The 16,038-nt window shown below is 40.1% G+C and overlaps 1 long non-coding RNA gene across 1 annotated transcript in view; it reads right to left on the reverse strand.

Moving 5' to 3' along the window:
- The window catches only part of LOC122466256, a 57,680-nt gene that overhangs the window by 27,137 nt on the left and 14,505 nt on the right, over window positions 1-16,038 (reverse strand). Inside the window, exon 3 of the long non-coding RNA XR_006291632.1 lies at window positions 6,544-6,718. This is a non-coding gene — a long non-coding RNA (uncharacterized LOC122466256). The remainder of the gene's footprint in view (window positions 1-6,543; window positions 6,719-16,038) is intronic.

Genomic DNA, 16,038 nt, shown 5'->3' on the forward strand with positions numbered 1-16,038 from the left:
TATGAAAAACAACAACAAGTCACCTTTTCAGGAACGAGGATTTGTCCCAGTATGTCATGTTTTGTCAAATCCCCCATCATCTTCATTTGTTTTTGGCTTTATTTGTTTCCCCATTAAGGCAAATTATCTCAAGATATTTGGGAAAAACACATGCTGCTTCCTTTTAAAGTGATTCCACTGTCCGAATGTTATAATATAAGGTGGGCCTATTCTCCCACTGATTTCAAGAGAAGTAGGCTCAGGCCCGTAGAGCACAGGGCTTGAGCTGGAAAAATAAAACAGCTGGTATTGTTCAAGAGAGGAGACTTGGTTGGGGGTAGGAGAACTCCCAGAGTTAGTTCTGAGATGTACTCCCTGCATCAGCACCATGGAGCAAAACATTGTTATGGCATACTGGCACATATGGATGTGAGTCAAGCTTTGTCAGACACTGGATTGCAACACCACTGAATTAATCAGGCAGAAAGAAATTAGTTTTAAAGAAGACAAGTATCTTGGGGCCAAATTTTTTAGCCTTTTTGGTAAATCTCCTACCAGACTAAGGACTACAGAATTTGGCCCATTGTTAGGACAGGAATACAAAAAAAAAAAAATGGACAGTGATATAATGGGATTGTAGTGAAATATTTACTTATTTGCCAGAACATGGCACATTTGATAAACTTAAAGAGTTTTGGAATCTTCTATGGGCTGATCTAATTCATTTCTGACAGCAAGGAAGTTAGTGCATTGTAAAATGATAAACTGCCTCTGCTGTCAAAGGCTCCATATTATATATATATCTACAACATGTTCACTCACAATTAGTGTGAGGGACAAACTTCTGTGATGATGCCACAAAATCTCTTTATTGTTGTATTGACATTATGTCTAACCATTCATGCAATAACATGAGCAATGTTATTTCTTGGGTCTAGCAGCTTTCCTATGGAAAGAATGGCTTCCAGCTATTGGGAATATTTGCTCAAGAATCTGCTAATTCAGGTGTCATGCAAACCAGAAAGGAACAGAATGTGAGGATTAGCTCTTTCTAACTAATGCTAGTTACCTCTCTAATGTGTGCATTTCTCATGATCCTATCATGGTAGCTTACAAGTACCATGTACCCAATTTAATAGTTGCAATATGGTCACCTGAGAAGACCAACGTCTCTCACTGTGTTGCCTACATCACTTTCTTGAGCAGAGTTATTCTCAGCAGAAATATAGTTATGCTAGCCATTCTGCAGCAATTGTTCCTGAAGGAAAGTTGATTTCCTCACACTATCCAAGTACTTATATGGCCTTCATCACAATACTATTTGAGCACCTGATGAGTCTTACAAAAGGGCTCACCCTGAGCTCATCCTAACTTATCCACTATAGGTCAGAATAAGTATGTAGAAAAACACCCTTAATGGTAAATACATACATAAATGTACTTATTGGATGGGTAACAAAGAGGCAAATATTAAACTACATTTAATCTGTTTTCTCCTTTATTTAGTGATGCAGGCAGCCTACCAGGTCAAACCTCCTAATCTGCTTTTAGTTCGTTCTTTAACATAATTTTTCTATTAGAAGTGATAATGGCAGCTTTGCGCAATCATATAAAAAACAACCAAAGACAAAACCAAGCAACAATTTCGCTACATCCCCTGAAACTGGATGAAAGAGGGATTTGAGCGCAGTGTGTGGAACCTGGAAACTAAACAAATGTGATGGTTTCAGCTGAGTTCTACTTATGGGTTTGGGGTTTGCCAATAACTGACAAGAGAGACAAAGTTCAGCTCTAGAGCACAAAGGTCTACAAAAGCCAGTGGGGTTCTGAGGCAGGGTTTTGTTTCAGGCCCATCTCTTTTCTGAAACGAAAAGCAAAAAAACTCAAGTGCTGTGACCACACACAAAACGAACACCACGAAGGGCTTCAAATCCCAAGAGTTTCGTCCAGCATTAGAGGTACCTTCGGATACCTTTACTGAAGCAGAGTAGAACTTCACTCTGCGAGTAGAGTCATTGAAGAAAAAAGGGACTTTCTGCTGAGTAAGATATTACATAGTTTGAGTGAGGGTATCAGAATCTGGCCCTTACTAAATGTGCAGACCAAACACATGTAATCTGTGTTGCATCTCTTTGTAGAAGGGCATAGCAGGTATTCTTGATCTGGCATAGCTGTATTTGTTGGCTGCTGTCACAGTGGGAACGTTATGAGCAATGAGTGCTAGTAGCTTCTAAGTGATTTCTGGACAGAAAACACTCTCTTTTTTCCCCCTCAAGGTAATCCTAGTCATTAAGGTTTCTTCAGAGATAATTAAGGTTGTTCCCCAGCCAGTAATGAAATTCAGAAATTCTACATTGGCCATTCAGGCCCGGGATGAATTTACTAAGCAGTCAGTAAGACTGCTTTAACAGGATTGTCAGTGGGAATTCAGGAACTGGGTTAGGAAATATTAACGAGGCATGAAAACAGCAGCTTTTAAGCAATTGGCACCACCTTTGAAATACATTAGAGTACGGCAGGTTAAATAAAGAGACAATTTTGGCAAGAAGATTGGCATATTTTTGTTTTCTAGCACAGAACGCAGCTAAGATAGCTGAGTATGTTTCTGATGTGTATCTGTTGTCATATTTCCTCTCTGTCCAGTCATCAGATCTACACCAATAATCTGATCAAACAGATATAGGTTAGACCTGGTTTCTCAACATATTTATTTTTCCTTTTTCAAATTAATACCCAATGGGTTCGATCCTCAGCTGACACAAATCCACAGCTCAATGGAGTTACATCAATTTACACCAGCTGAGAATCTGCCCCAGTGTATATAAAATTCTGAAATGTTCCTCATCTGAAATATTCCCCATCTGAGGCAACTTTTAGAAGTCAGGAGACTTCACAGAACATGCATAAAATGAAGCCTATTTCTGCTGCCCTCATATATGTACAGAAAGGTGTGCCCATTGAGACAAAAGCTTTAAAGAATTCAGCATATCTTTATCACATCCTCCTCCTCTCCCCCCCCGCCCTCATCCTCAACTTTTCTGCTCCTCTGTCTATCCTGCCTTGGTCTGAAAACTGAAGGTTGTGCACTAAAATTTTGAAAGAAAGAAAGATTCTTTTGAGTGTGTTAGGATATAGATATTCAGGCCTGTCTGTAAAGGCCCATACTCTAAGAATTGAGGTGTATTCTTATCACTTGGCTAGTTCTAGAGGTATAAAAGAAAGAATCAAGATCACTGTCTGATGGTGTAAGGTCCTTCTCTTACTGTGACAGTCTGAGGCCCTGTTCTTAGGCTAAGGCCTTTGGCTAAGCAACAGAGGCAGCCATAAGCTAGGAAGCAACCGGTCACATCCTCACATTCCAAACTAGTCACATTAAAAGAAGGTGCTATTGGGCTGTTAGAAATACAATCCTGTCCTGATAGTGCCTATCACCTCCAGAGAAAGGGAAGTGCCTAGAAGATGTAAAAGGAAACTTAGTTTAATAGCATCCTGTCTGGCAAGAACTCACTTATCTATAGCTGGGATGTGAAATCCTCACTTCTGTATTGTTTTGTCATTATAGTTCCCACTTTGCTATTGTTTGTCTGTATAATCTCTGTCTGGTTCTGTGATTATTTCTGTCTGCTGTATAATTAATTTTGCTGGGTGTAAACTAATTAAGGTGGTGGGATATTATTGGTTACATAATCATGTTACAATATGTTAGGATAGGTTAGTTAAATTTCAGGAAAATGATTGGTTAAGGTATAGCTAAGCAGAACTCAAGTTTTACTATATAGTCTGCAGTCAATCAGGAAGTGAGTGGGTGGGTGTGTGAAGGGGGAAATGGGAACAGGGAATGGGAGTGGGGAAATTGGAATCATGTTTGGCTAAGGGCAGGAATGGGAACAGGGACACAGGTGTAAGGCTCTGTGGTGTCAGAGCTGGGAAGGGGGACACTAAGGAAGGAAACTGGAATCATGCTTGCTGGAAGTTCACCCCAATAAACACTGAATTATTTGCACCTTTGGACTTCGGGTATTGTTGCTCTCCGTTCATGCGAGAAGGACCAGGGAAGTAGGTGGGTGAAGGAATAAGCCCCCTAACAGAGTTGTTCTGACTTACCCCAAACTAGGAACCCACGATAATCTCAAAAATTGAGCTTGATAGACTGACCAGCCCAGGTTTAGAAAGGATAATTCCACCAAAAATTTAGGGCCAAATTCTTCAGACCCTTTCTGAGGCAAGACTTCCATTAAAAGAAAAGACAGTTTTACCTAAGGAAGGACATGTGATTTGGACCACAAACTTTTAAATGTGCATGCAGAATCACCCTCTCTACCAAATGATGTTTCCCCAGCACTCCTACCCTACTTCTTGTAAGAAAACCACTCTATTTCCCCATCATTCCATATCCCAAATAAAGACTCAGAGCAAAAGGGCTGACCCTGAGGCTGGGATTAACATGCACGATCAGTTGTTTAAAAGTCCTCATGGTCAGCTGGGCTGATAGGGAATGGACAAGGTCAGGCTATAAATCTGCCTGGAGTCCAAAAGGTGAGGCAGCTGCTTTTTTTTTTTGCCCCCCTTTTTTTTCTTTTTTCAACAATAAGAAACCCCAACAAAATCTTTAATTAGTGGGCTAATAAACCAGGGGGGTCTTGTCATTACAGTCACATGGTTAGAACATGAAGGATTACAAAATGTGACTCTGGTTATGTTTGAGAGTTAGTTTGGTAATAACGTGATTTAGTCAGTAGATGGTGCTGCTACTTTCCAGCCCTCTCCATTGATGTAACAGCCCTCTGTGTATATCATTCAGTTCATAAACTGTACTTTTGCACTTATCCGGCTTTGCAGGAAAACTGTCTCCAGCCACACAAGCAGCAACTCTTCTCCATTTACCTCAGTTAACTTCGGTGCTAATTTCAAAGTCTACTTCACAGAATCTCAAAAAGTAACAGATGTTCTAAGTCGGTGGTTCTCAACCAGGGGTCCGGGGCCCCCTGGGGTGCTGCAAGCAGGTTCCGGGGGGGGTCCGCCAAGCAGGGCTGGCATTAGACTTGTTGGGACCAAAAGCAGAAAGCCAAAGCCCCACCACATGGGGCTGAAGCCCAGTGACCCAAGGCCCACCACCCGGGGCTGAAGTTGAAGCCTGAGCAATTTAGCTTCATAGCATCCCCTGTGTCATGGGGCCCTGGGCAACTGCCCCGCTGGCTTCCCTCAATGCTGGCCCTAGCTCTTATATGCAGAAGAATGGTAGTTGTGGGCCATGGAGTTTTTAATAGCATGTTGCGGGGGAGGGGGCACAGAAGGAAAAAAGGTTGAGAACTCCTGTTCTAGGTCATTGAGGCCTTCCCTCTGCCCGTGCAGAGTACAATCCTCCGTCAGAGGACATTAGGCACGTTAGACAGGATCCTATGTTGGTTATAAGCCAGAAGGCAAAGGCGGCAATATTCAGCTACCACTGGTTTTCCACACCGTAGTCAGACACACAACTGACATAAGCACCCTGTTTGGAAAATTCTCTTACATCCACCCTCACACATTTTCTTTTTTTCAGGCTAGCTTCTCTGTCCTTTTATCCACAACAGGATATTCTTGTCCAGGTTACAATGGAAGAATGAGGAATAAAAAGCCTGTGAAGATCCAATAATCTCCCTTTCATTATTAGTAATATTGCAGTGCAGTAATTTACCCCCAGTCAAGAAGACAGGCAAGTGTCAATTCATTTAATTGAGAGTTTTGCATGCACAAAACCTAGCACTATTATTTCATCAGCTCTCATTATCTAAAGCATGGAGATCTCCAAGAAACACTTAGTTGCTGCAGGAAATGGTGTTAATGAGTCAGAGAAGAAGGCATTCTTCTCTTGCCTCAGTGCGGAGTCAGTGCACCAGCACTGTATTAGAGGATACTGTGTTACTGGAGGTGCTGTCTTTCACATGAGAGGTAAAACCAGGGGGCCTGCTCAGCTGCAATTAAAAATCTCATGGAACTATTCATAACAGAGATTAGCAGTATTTAACACATCCTCACCAAATTCTAATCTGCCTTCCTATATGTCCTCTGCAATTTCAGATGTAAATAATATTCTTCTTACTGTCGTATCCTAAATATTTCATACAGTTGCTGTGTGCTGTTAAGGAGTTGCAGTGTCTACCCCAAAGGTGGCTGAATTTCAGTGTGGAGTGAAGTTAGACCTATACATTGTGGGCCAGATTTTCAAAGGGATTTTAGGTGCCTAAAGATACAGATAGGAGCCTAGTAGGATTTTCAAAAGCACCTAAGTGAGTTAGGTGCTTAACTTCTGACTTTCAATGTGAGTTAGGCTTAGATGCTTTTGTAAATCCCATTAGATGCCTATCTGCATCTTTAGGTGCCTAAATCCCTTGCAAATCTGGACCGTTGCACCTTATTTTGCTCATAATAGTGTTTAGAGCTCAAAGCACGACATGAGTGTTATGGAGTGAGTTTCTTGATCTTGAAATCATACAGTAAGAAACAAAAAAAGTGTCTGACAGCTTAATGTTGTTTGTCAGGTAATTAGTGATGAAGAACTGAAGGTTTCATTCATATAAATACCTCAGATTTTTGGTTGCTTATTTATACTTCTTGATTTCTTACAAAGCTTTCCTGGAATAAGAATAGGTCGTCTTATTCGATTTTTAGTTCTTCCTTCTTCTGACTGAAGTGGAAATATCACAAGAACAGCCTCTCACATTATGTTGGCCCGGCTATTTCCAGTCACAGCTGATACCTGGAAGCAGAAATTTATAGCAAAATGAAAAATAATGGAAATAAAAGTTAACTAAAATGTTTTTGAAGTTCTAAAAATCAGTCAGTTCAGTTTCAGCTCAAGTTTAGGTGATGGTTCACTTTGATTCTTATTTTATTCAAACCTGTTTGCTCATATAATTTGTTCAGTGCAACCCATGTGTGTCCTCTAAGATACAGTGTGGAACATTCTAAGGAAGCCTTACAAAATCATTTTTAAATGCACCAAGCCAGGCTCAAAATCTGCTCACACACTTTTATTACCACAATGATGACGATGAAAAATTAAATTATGTCATATTTTACTTGTCCATTCTCTCCCAACCCCCCAAAAAACTCCTGTAGTTAATCAAGCAAGTAAAATTGTGCTAAGGTACATAAAATAATACCACTGTATTTGTTCTACTTCATCCATACTGTAAGGAGGTAAAATTGGATCTCAGCAGTAAATTAAGCAATATTTATGACATTTTCAACATCAAAGTCTGGTATATAAAACACAAAGGATTAAGAGGTCATGCTGATGGCCAGAAAGATTACAGTAGGACTTAGATCGTGTAAACTAACAGATTCCATAATGGTAATGTACCCTTTGAATAGCCCCCTAGCAACAAACATGAATAGGAAAGCAGATTTATTCCCTGGGATTAAAATAGGGATTTTGAATCATGTGTTTTTTAGGGTATAGTGGACACATCTGGAAGAAAAAAAAAAATCTCACCTTGTCACTAAGAGTGTTGGCATTCTGTAGCATTTGTATTGAACAAAGCTTGTGAAGTAATATCTTGAAAGATAATACATTTTGTCATTTTTGGTTTTGTGAAAGTTGCAAAAATAATCCTTTTTTTGTAAAGGGAAAAATTAAAGGTCCAAGTACTTACTGAACTGGAAAAGAAAGAAGGGTTCTGAGTTACTATATTCCAGAATAATGGTGTGGATGGATTGAAAAGATAATTCTTGAGGGAAAAAAAAAAGAAAATAATTCTCCACTTTTGATAACATTTTTCCAAGTTCTTTCCTGTTAAGCTTCTATTTGAAGCTATTCCACAAAAAGCTAACATGCATCATTGTTACCATAATATTCGAGAGAGAGCGAGCACCATTCTCAAAGTGATTGCTTTACTGTCATAGCAACGTGCAATCAATCCCCCACCTTTCATCATTATGTACAGAGTAGCTCTACTAATAGTTCATTGTTCTGTTCAAATATTGGCACAGACATATAGAAAATGCCAGCAACGACACAGTCTAAATACCCAGGGGCAAAAAGGTGTGTATTTTAACCAAAATATACATGAAAGGAATATAATTTTGTATTTAAATACAAACCAAAACCTGTTCACATATCAAACGCACAAACCATAATCCCATCAATTACATGATTGTTCTCTTTTATGGCACAGGTTAAAAGAATTCGACGTCATGCCTACCAATTCGAGTTTAAAGAAGTTTAAATTATACCCTCTCCCTGTGCCTTTTTGTGGGTATCTGCTTTATCTATCTGCCTGCTAACACTCCAGGTAGTGTTCAAATGCCATTTCCAGCAGTGCCCAAAGAACACTGCAGTGAACCACAGGTATACAATGACATTTTTAGGAACTGCTATACTGAACGTTAAACAAATGCATACCAGAAGTTCAGCATTGGTGCCAGAGCCAGTGACTCAGTGGGATTATACTCACGGAAATAGCCACATTTCTTTTCCACTGATTTTTAAAAGGTTTTCCCTCTCTTTAAGGAGTGCCTTAATAATAGCTGGGGAAAGGCCATAACAGGTTGGGAGATGGCTAACAGTCTGAGGCTAGTAATGGAAAATTACAAGATCTGCTGACTCCCTGTTAAAATGTTTCATGGTCTTTCAAGGCCATTTAATTTGCCTTTTTGCCATAGTGATGCTTCAGTAGAAGAGCTTGCAATGCACTCTGGTGTCAAACGAGTCAACGCAATCTGAGGCTAATTCACAGAGGCTTCATATTACTGGGCAAGGAGAACATAGTCCTTCTCTCCCTCTACAACTCTTATGAGAGTGTGTTTAGAAATGCCATTCAGTGCTGGACACCTGAACACCAGAAAGATGTTGGCAAATTGCAGGGAAAATATCAGAGAACAAAACCAAAATGATCAAGGGGGCTGGAAGAATTGGTTTCTGGGGATAAGATTTAAAAAGCTGAATATGTAGATAAAAAGACTATCAAGCACACAGGAAGAGCCTGAAGAATAGCTTCAATATTCAATAGCATTACAAGGAGGTACTAATTAGGAGTAAGGGAATGACATTATCCAAAGGTACACTTGGGCTGAATATCAGGAAAAAATTCCTAGTAGTGAAACATATTTGACCATGGAATATTCTTTGCTAAGGAAAGTAGTGGCCACTCCATCATTAGAGCGCTTTAAATTGAAACTAGACAAAGAACTGAATGGTGATGTTATAACAATAATGATAGTTAGGCACACAGTGTTTTTCCATTTGTAGATCTCAAAGTGCTTTACTACTACTGCTGCTGCTGCTAATAGTAGATGGCTGTTTTACTACCCCAGTTTCTAGACCGAAGGGAGAAATCCACCATGGACAGGAGGATGGACTAGTTGCTGCCCCTAGTTTTATGATTCTGTTGTGGTTTCTTTACAATTTACAGATTGCACATTGTCAAAAGTGACTCTAGATAAAGGAATGTTATAATCGTTCTAATGTTACTCAACACACCAAAGCAGTACGGAAATGCAAAGAAACTTGTAGCAGAAGTTTGATTGTTCCGTTTCCTCCTCTGCTCATCTAACTCCAGCTTCTTGTATTTTCTGGATGTTTCGAGGACAGTATGAAAAGCAAAAGTGAAAATTGTCAGCATTAGGACCTGGATGTGAAAGACCATAAATTGGATTAAACTTCAATAAAGCTTAATGAAAAGCGGTGTTCACAGAGAGAAAACTCATTATTATTCTGATTTTCATTATGTAGTTCAACAATGCAAATAATTAAGGAATCTAAAGGAGAGACAAGCAGTTGTAATCCTTAAATATAGGTCTAGTACTGTGGTTCCCATTATCAAACAAGGGCCACTCAGGACCATACAAATCCAAAGGCATAATACAAATATAAGTTTCAGAGTAGCAGCCGTGTTAGTCTGTACCCGCAAAAAGAACAGGAGGACTTGTGACACCTTAAAGACTATACTTAGTCTCATTCTACTGACTTCCTGATCAGGAAAGAGCTATTGACTGCACAATGGTGAGGGAGATCAAATAGGCAACAGTAATAATTTGTGACTTCAACTGCCAGCACATAAACTGGGAAAACGTAATACTGGGACAATGATTCAAGAAACAATTGCTTTGCACATTAACAAATTGCTTCCTAGACCACTTAGTTTCAGAGCACACAGGAACAGAGGCTATTCTTGACATAATCTTGAGTACACAGATTCAAGAAGAAACTCTAGCTGAGCCACATCAGTGACCACGGTTCAATTAAATTCAGTATCTTTGGGGAAGGGATCATACAAAAAACCTAACACTGCAACATGCAGCTTCAGAAAAGGGATTTATAAAATAATGCGGAAGTTAGTCAAACAGACCCAAAAATAGAAAGTGAGGAAATTAAAATGTATTGACTCAGCATAGAAGCTATTTAAGCACACTATAAATTGAGCTTTGGAAGCTATGTATCCCCTTAAACAAATACGGACACAGAAATGTAAGAAGAAACAGTATGGCAATATTGCATAGCAAGGTTATAATGGTTATTTGCAAGTATTGTTAATGTTTACAGTATAATAATGGCTAGGAGCCCCAGCCAAGATTGAGAACACAGTGTGTGTTTGATGCTGTATCTACACATGGTAAGAGATAATGCAAACAAACAAAGGGTGGGACAAAAACTATGGTATGACCTCCATTTTACAAGATGGGCAATTGAGGCATGGAGAGATTAATTGACCTACTGAAGGTCACAAAGGAAATCTGTGGCATAGCTGAAGTGGAACCCAAATTGTCTGAGCCTCAAAGCTCATGCCTAAACCAAAGGCAGAACATGGTAACCCAACCCCAGCGAGTCAACACTAAGGAACATAAATTATGGCAGGCAAAACGTAAAATGGAAATTAATAGGGCTAAAAGGGAATTTGAAGAGCAATCATTCTTTAAATATATCAGAAGTGAAAAGTGTAAGAGTCATGGAGTTAAGAGAGGAATTAAGGAGGCTGTGGGGAAAATACTCACACATGCAAATATAACATTCAATTTTTGTGAATAGAAACAGCTTTGAAATTAATTTTCTGCAAATATACAAGCCACTTTGTCATTCAAATATTCACCAAAAGCAAAAGTGATCTGGACACGGCTGAAACGAACTTGAAAAAAATTTCTAAATAAATATCCACACTATTATTTTGCACTATTCAACCCTCTCTATAGAAATGTTCTTGAAACTTAATCAAGACACAAAGTAATCCACTGTCTTCCAATCGAGGCTGTACTAACATCCTCCAGATCTGCAGCTGAATCACTCAGCTCAGAAGGTCAGAACAATCATCAACTAAAACTGCTCTGTAGACTAGCCAACACAGAGTTCGGTATGCACATTAGGCTTGTGTCACCTGAATTCCCAGACACTGTTTGTATCCAACACAAATAACTGTTTGGCAAGTGCTCAGAATCCTCCTGTCTCTCTTGAACTTGAGTTTCCCAGTTGGCTACTCTGTGTGCAAAAAATTAACCAGCAGAGTTGAAAAAATTGCCAGTGGAATAGTAAAGTAAATACCCATAAATTAAGTAATACTTTAAAGAGGACATAAATAGTCATGTTAATACTCATTACCATTTCTTAATTTTATGGTAATGCAAAATTACTATGTAGCCTATATGAGATAAACATGTATTTCCACATAATTAGTATACAAACAGAGTAACTGCATACTTATTTCTACCCTGTAAACAAAGCCATAAACTCTATATAGTTTCCCTCCTGCCTGATTGCAGGGATAATTTTGTAGTAGAAAAGTTCTCAGAAAATCAGATTGTCTATAGCTAAGGGAGCTTTGTTCTTTATAAGTATTTCATTGAGTGGGTGGGTAAATATATTTTTAATATGTTGAACTATGCAAAATTTAAGTGCTGGAGATGTATATTCCTTCAGCTTTCATGCCTCCCTCATCTCACAGTTTCACAGTCTAACCACAAAGCTTTTGTGATCTGAATAAAATAGAATTTCACGCCTTTAATGCTTCAGGATTTCTTCTCATAGAACGATTCAATCTAGTTTTGCTCTGCACACATAATAGTGCGTACTGATGATGTTTATGGGGAGGGAGGTTGTTTGTTTTTAAGAAAACCTACAGCCTTTTAGAAAAGTACAATGGTGACACTCATCTTCCTGACCTCTGCAACATTGAACCCCATGTTGTGTTTGCCTTTGGCAACTGGAAGTGACAATCTGTACTTGCTTGACACAGTACAATACACACTTTTCACCACTGCTTATACATGTTTGCCTTAGAAAACACGTTGCATTGAATTTCAAAACATTATATACGTTCTTGTTTGGAAAGTGTATTTGAAACGCTTAGCAAGTAGAAATGGCCTTAGCTCTTGCAGAGAAGTTCCTTTTGGGTGAAATTCACTCCATCCCCGTACAGTCCCAATATTCAGGTTCTGTTCTGTTCAGGTGACATATGCAGCAAAAGGGGAGGGGAAATCCAGCCTGCCCGCAACAATCAAGCGCCAGTGTGCAGAGCTGCTGCCTTTGGGCTAGAATAAAGGCCATTGCTCCTTAGCCACTATGCACTGCTCTCACAGGTTTCCCGAGACCACTGGATTTGTATACATTTCAATCCAGGGTCTTTTTCCTGGCCTACTTCTAACATGTCCCTTTATGCGCTTCTTCTAGGACCACACAACTGCTGAATCACGACAAAGATTTTAGCAAAAATACTCGCTTGCCAAGAGCAGTTCATGCTCTCATCTTATATAAATCCAGATTAAACTGGATTCATTAAGGATAGACAAATGTCAGACAATATTCAGAGGGTACATGGAATCATCCATAATCATTTTCTTATTGGATGTAGAGTTGGTTTAGAGACCTTTTCCGCAGCACTCAGGGGGCGTGGAAGCACTCCTGTGTGGCCTTTGGACCAGCAGAACTCTACATGGCCATTGTAGTGTTCAGGAATCACTCTGGGCTCAAATAGCTTGAAAGAGACCCTGTTTATTCAGTGACACAGTTTCCCATATGCCCCTGCATAACCAAACATGGGCTTTGGCAGGGCCCTTCCCACAAACTTCCCTGTCTGGCAAGCTAAACCTCTTAAAGGTACAGTTCCCAATACAACATCTTCCTGCCCCAGCCACAACTTACCACCACCAACACTTAATAAGCAACATTGATATAACACAATTCAAATGCTAATAACCAATCTACTAATTAAATTTAATAACAGTATTCAATTAACCTCTGAGGGTGTCTTGTACTATCCCGTGGACTTCTCTGTTTCCCTTGAAATAGCGGTACTATCATTATCAAGAGGTGGCAAGCCCATTTGTTCTAACAGTCTTATATCTTGGGGCTTGGTTGTCTTGTCCCCTTGTGGTTGTTGCCCGAGACCTTCTCTGGCAAAAGAGCAAACTCAATGCCCCTTATCTCCCTCCCTTCTGGAAGCTGGAGGCATTGCTAATTCCTTCTCGGTGTAAGCCTGTCTGGAGTAACAGACTGCACACAGGACAACCCTATATGACACCACTGCTGTTTGCAATCACTGATTACCATTAGATATGCACTGTCTCATGTTCACTGAATGGTGGCAGCTCCCAGGAACCCAAATCAGATTGGTTTTTTTGTTTAGCTTTATCTGTCTCTTTATACATCTGCAAATTCCCAGTGACACTTACATCAGCTTCTCTCATTACAGACATTCTTGTCCTCTATTTTCAATTAAATAAAAGGTCTGCAGGTGACATTTCATTGGTGCCATACTGTAATTTAACAGTGCTTAGTATGGATCAAGACTGACTTCACAGCCTTTTTCCAATAGTGCCCTTATATTTTAACACCATTTTCCACCAACCCATTGGATTGCAGATAATGGTGATTAATGGTTACATATCTAAACCTGTGCTTCATTGCAAACTTCTTAAACTTGTGCCCACTAAACTATAGCCAATTGTCAGATTACTATGTCAGGTATACCATGTCTAGCAAAAGCAGATCTGACATGCACAATCACTTGTTTAGCTGTGATAGCTTCTAGTAAGGATCTCTAAGGGAAGGAAGAATAATAGTCTTCAATGAGTATATAGTTTTGTCCAGTCAACATAAACAAATCTATTCCTGTTTTGCTCCAGGAGGCCAATTTTTCCTGTTCCACCAGCATAGGCTCTTTTGCTTGATTTTGCCTGTATTTTTGGTGAATGTGACAAGCCTTAACAACTTCCTCAGTGTTGCTGCTCATTTGAAGCCAGTATAAAACCTCTCCAGTCCTTTTCTTTGATATTTCAGTTCCTAAATGACCTTAATGTATCCTTTTAATATATTTTTTCCTGGAGCATTTTAGGGATCGCTACCCTGGTGTCTTTAAACACAATTCCATTTGGACCTGAGAGCTTCCCCCCTGAATTGGTGATAGGGGTTGGGAACATGCTGCAGGGTTTCATCCTGAGCTGTTGGTCTGCCAATCACAGTCCACATTCATCTGAGACCTGACAGGTTTTGTTTTATCAAACTGATGTGTACATCTAGCTCTGGACTGTGCTCCACCGCACTTCTGTCAAATGCTGTAGAATGCGTGTCTGCAACCACCAAGTCCCTCCCACATTTGGATTAAATTTACAAATCATACATTTGTAAGCGAAAAAATAATCTTTGTATTCTTGGGGGGCTATTTGCCAGGCTCCTTTTGGCAAAGGCAATAAGTAGTTTGTGGTCAGTTTCAGCTATCACAGGCATTGTTCCCTCTAAGCTGTGTGCATGCACACAGATCCTAAACCCCGCGCACACAGCGAAACACTGCGAGCACAAAAATTGGCACAGAATAAATTTTTTGAGCACACGGCCTGTCAAAAATTAGAGGGAACGCTGATCACAGGCCTCCCATAAACGAAGAGATGAAATGTTTTTTCACCCCTGGACTAAGGCCAAAGCCTCCTTCTCTGTTTGAACACACTGATACTCTGTTTTTATTACTGCCCATGACACAGAAGCCCCTGGTCTCCGGGTTGGATCATACGATTGTAAGATGACTGTGACACAACCCTCCTTTGAAGCATAATATCTCAGGGGCCTCTTTAATTAAGCCCTTTTCTAGGTCCATTGGACAATGTGGCACAGCAGTGCTCTCAGGTTGCTGCTTGGAGTAGATGGATTGAGCATTGTTTTCCTTACAAAGTTCACCATTCCAAGGAATCTTCGTACCCCTTCCTTGTCTGTTGGAGCAGGCATGTTGTTCACAGCTTCAACCTTGCTGTGATCTACCTGTATACTTTGTTGTGTTAACTTTTGCCCCAGGAGTGTTATTTCAGTTCCATAGAATTTATACTTTTGTTTAGCTAATTAGCCCAGCAGCTCTGGTGCTTTCTAAAGCTGCTTGGAGTCTCTGGTCATGCTCTTCTATTGTTCTTCCCCAGATCAAAACATCTGTGTAAACCTTAGTACTCTTGATATCCTTAACAATTTGAATCACTTCCAGTTGTCTTCCATATTTTCAAGTCTGGTAGAGCTTTTAGCTGCTCCATTCTTCCACTCAGATTATTTTCTATTTACTCCTGGCACCTTGTTGTATTCAATACTCATTCAGGGCCCAAGGTGCTTGGAGAAGATCCTCATTTGGTGATGCAGTTCCCCAGTTGTCTCTGCACAACAGAGCATGGATTTCTGTAGCTTCCCCTCCTGCAGACTTCCTGTCTTGGAAGCTAAACCTCTAAGGCTACACTACAAGCTAGGGGTGTGATTCCCATGCTCCTGTACTCATACTCATGCTAGCTCTCACTGAACTAGCATTAACACAAATAATAGTGTAGCTATGGTAGCATGCGTCATGTGTCAGAGGCACTGCTGAACCATGCTGGGTATATACCCACTGGTTTCACGCAGGTTTGTAGTCAGCACAGCTCAACCATGAGTCTACTGCTGCTACCATGGCTACACTTCTACTTATACTCATGCTAGCTTGATGAGAGCTAGCATGAATATATGTACATAAGTAGGAGAATCACTGGCTCCTAGTGTTGAGGTAGTCCAAAGGTACAGTTACTGGTACCACAGCACTCAGGCTTAACTGATGTAGAGGGTTTTGTGGGCTTTCAGCCCATTGG

Source organism: Chelonia mydas, chromosome 6 (genome assembly GCF_015237465.2).
Source record: "Chelonia mydas isolate rCheMyd1 chromosome 6, rCheMyd1.pri.v2, whole genome shotgun sequence".
Taxonomy (NCBI): Eukaryota; Metazoa; Chordata; order Testudines; family Cheloniidae; genus Chelonia; species Chelonia mydas.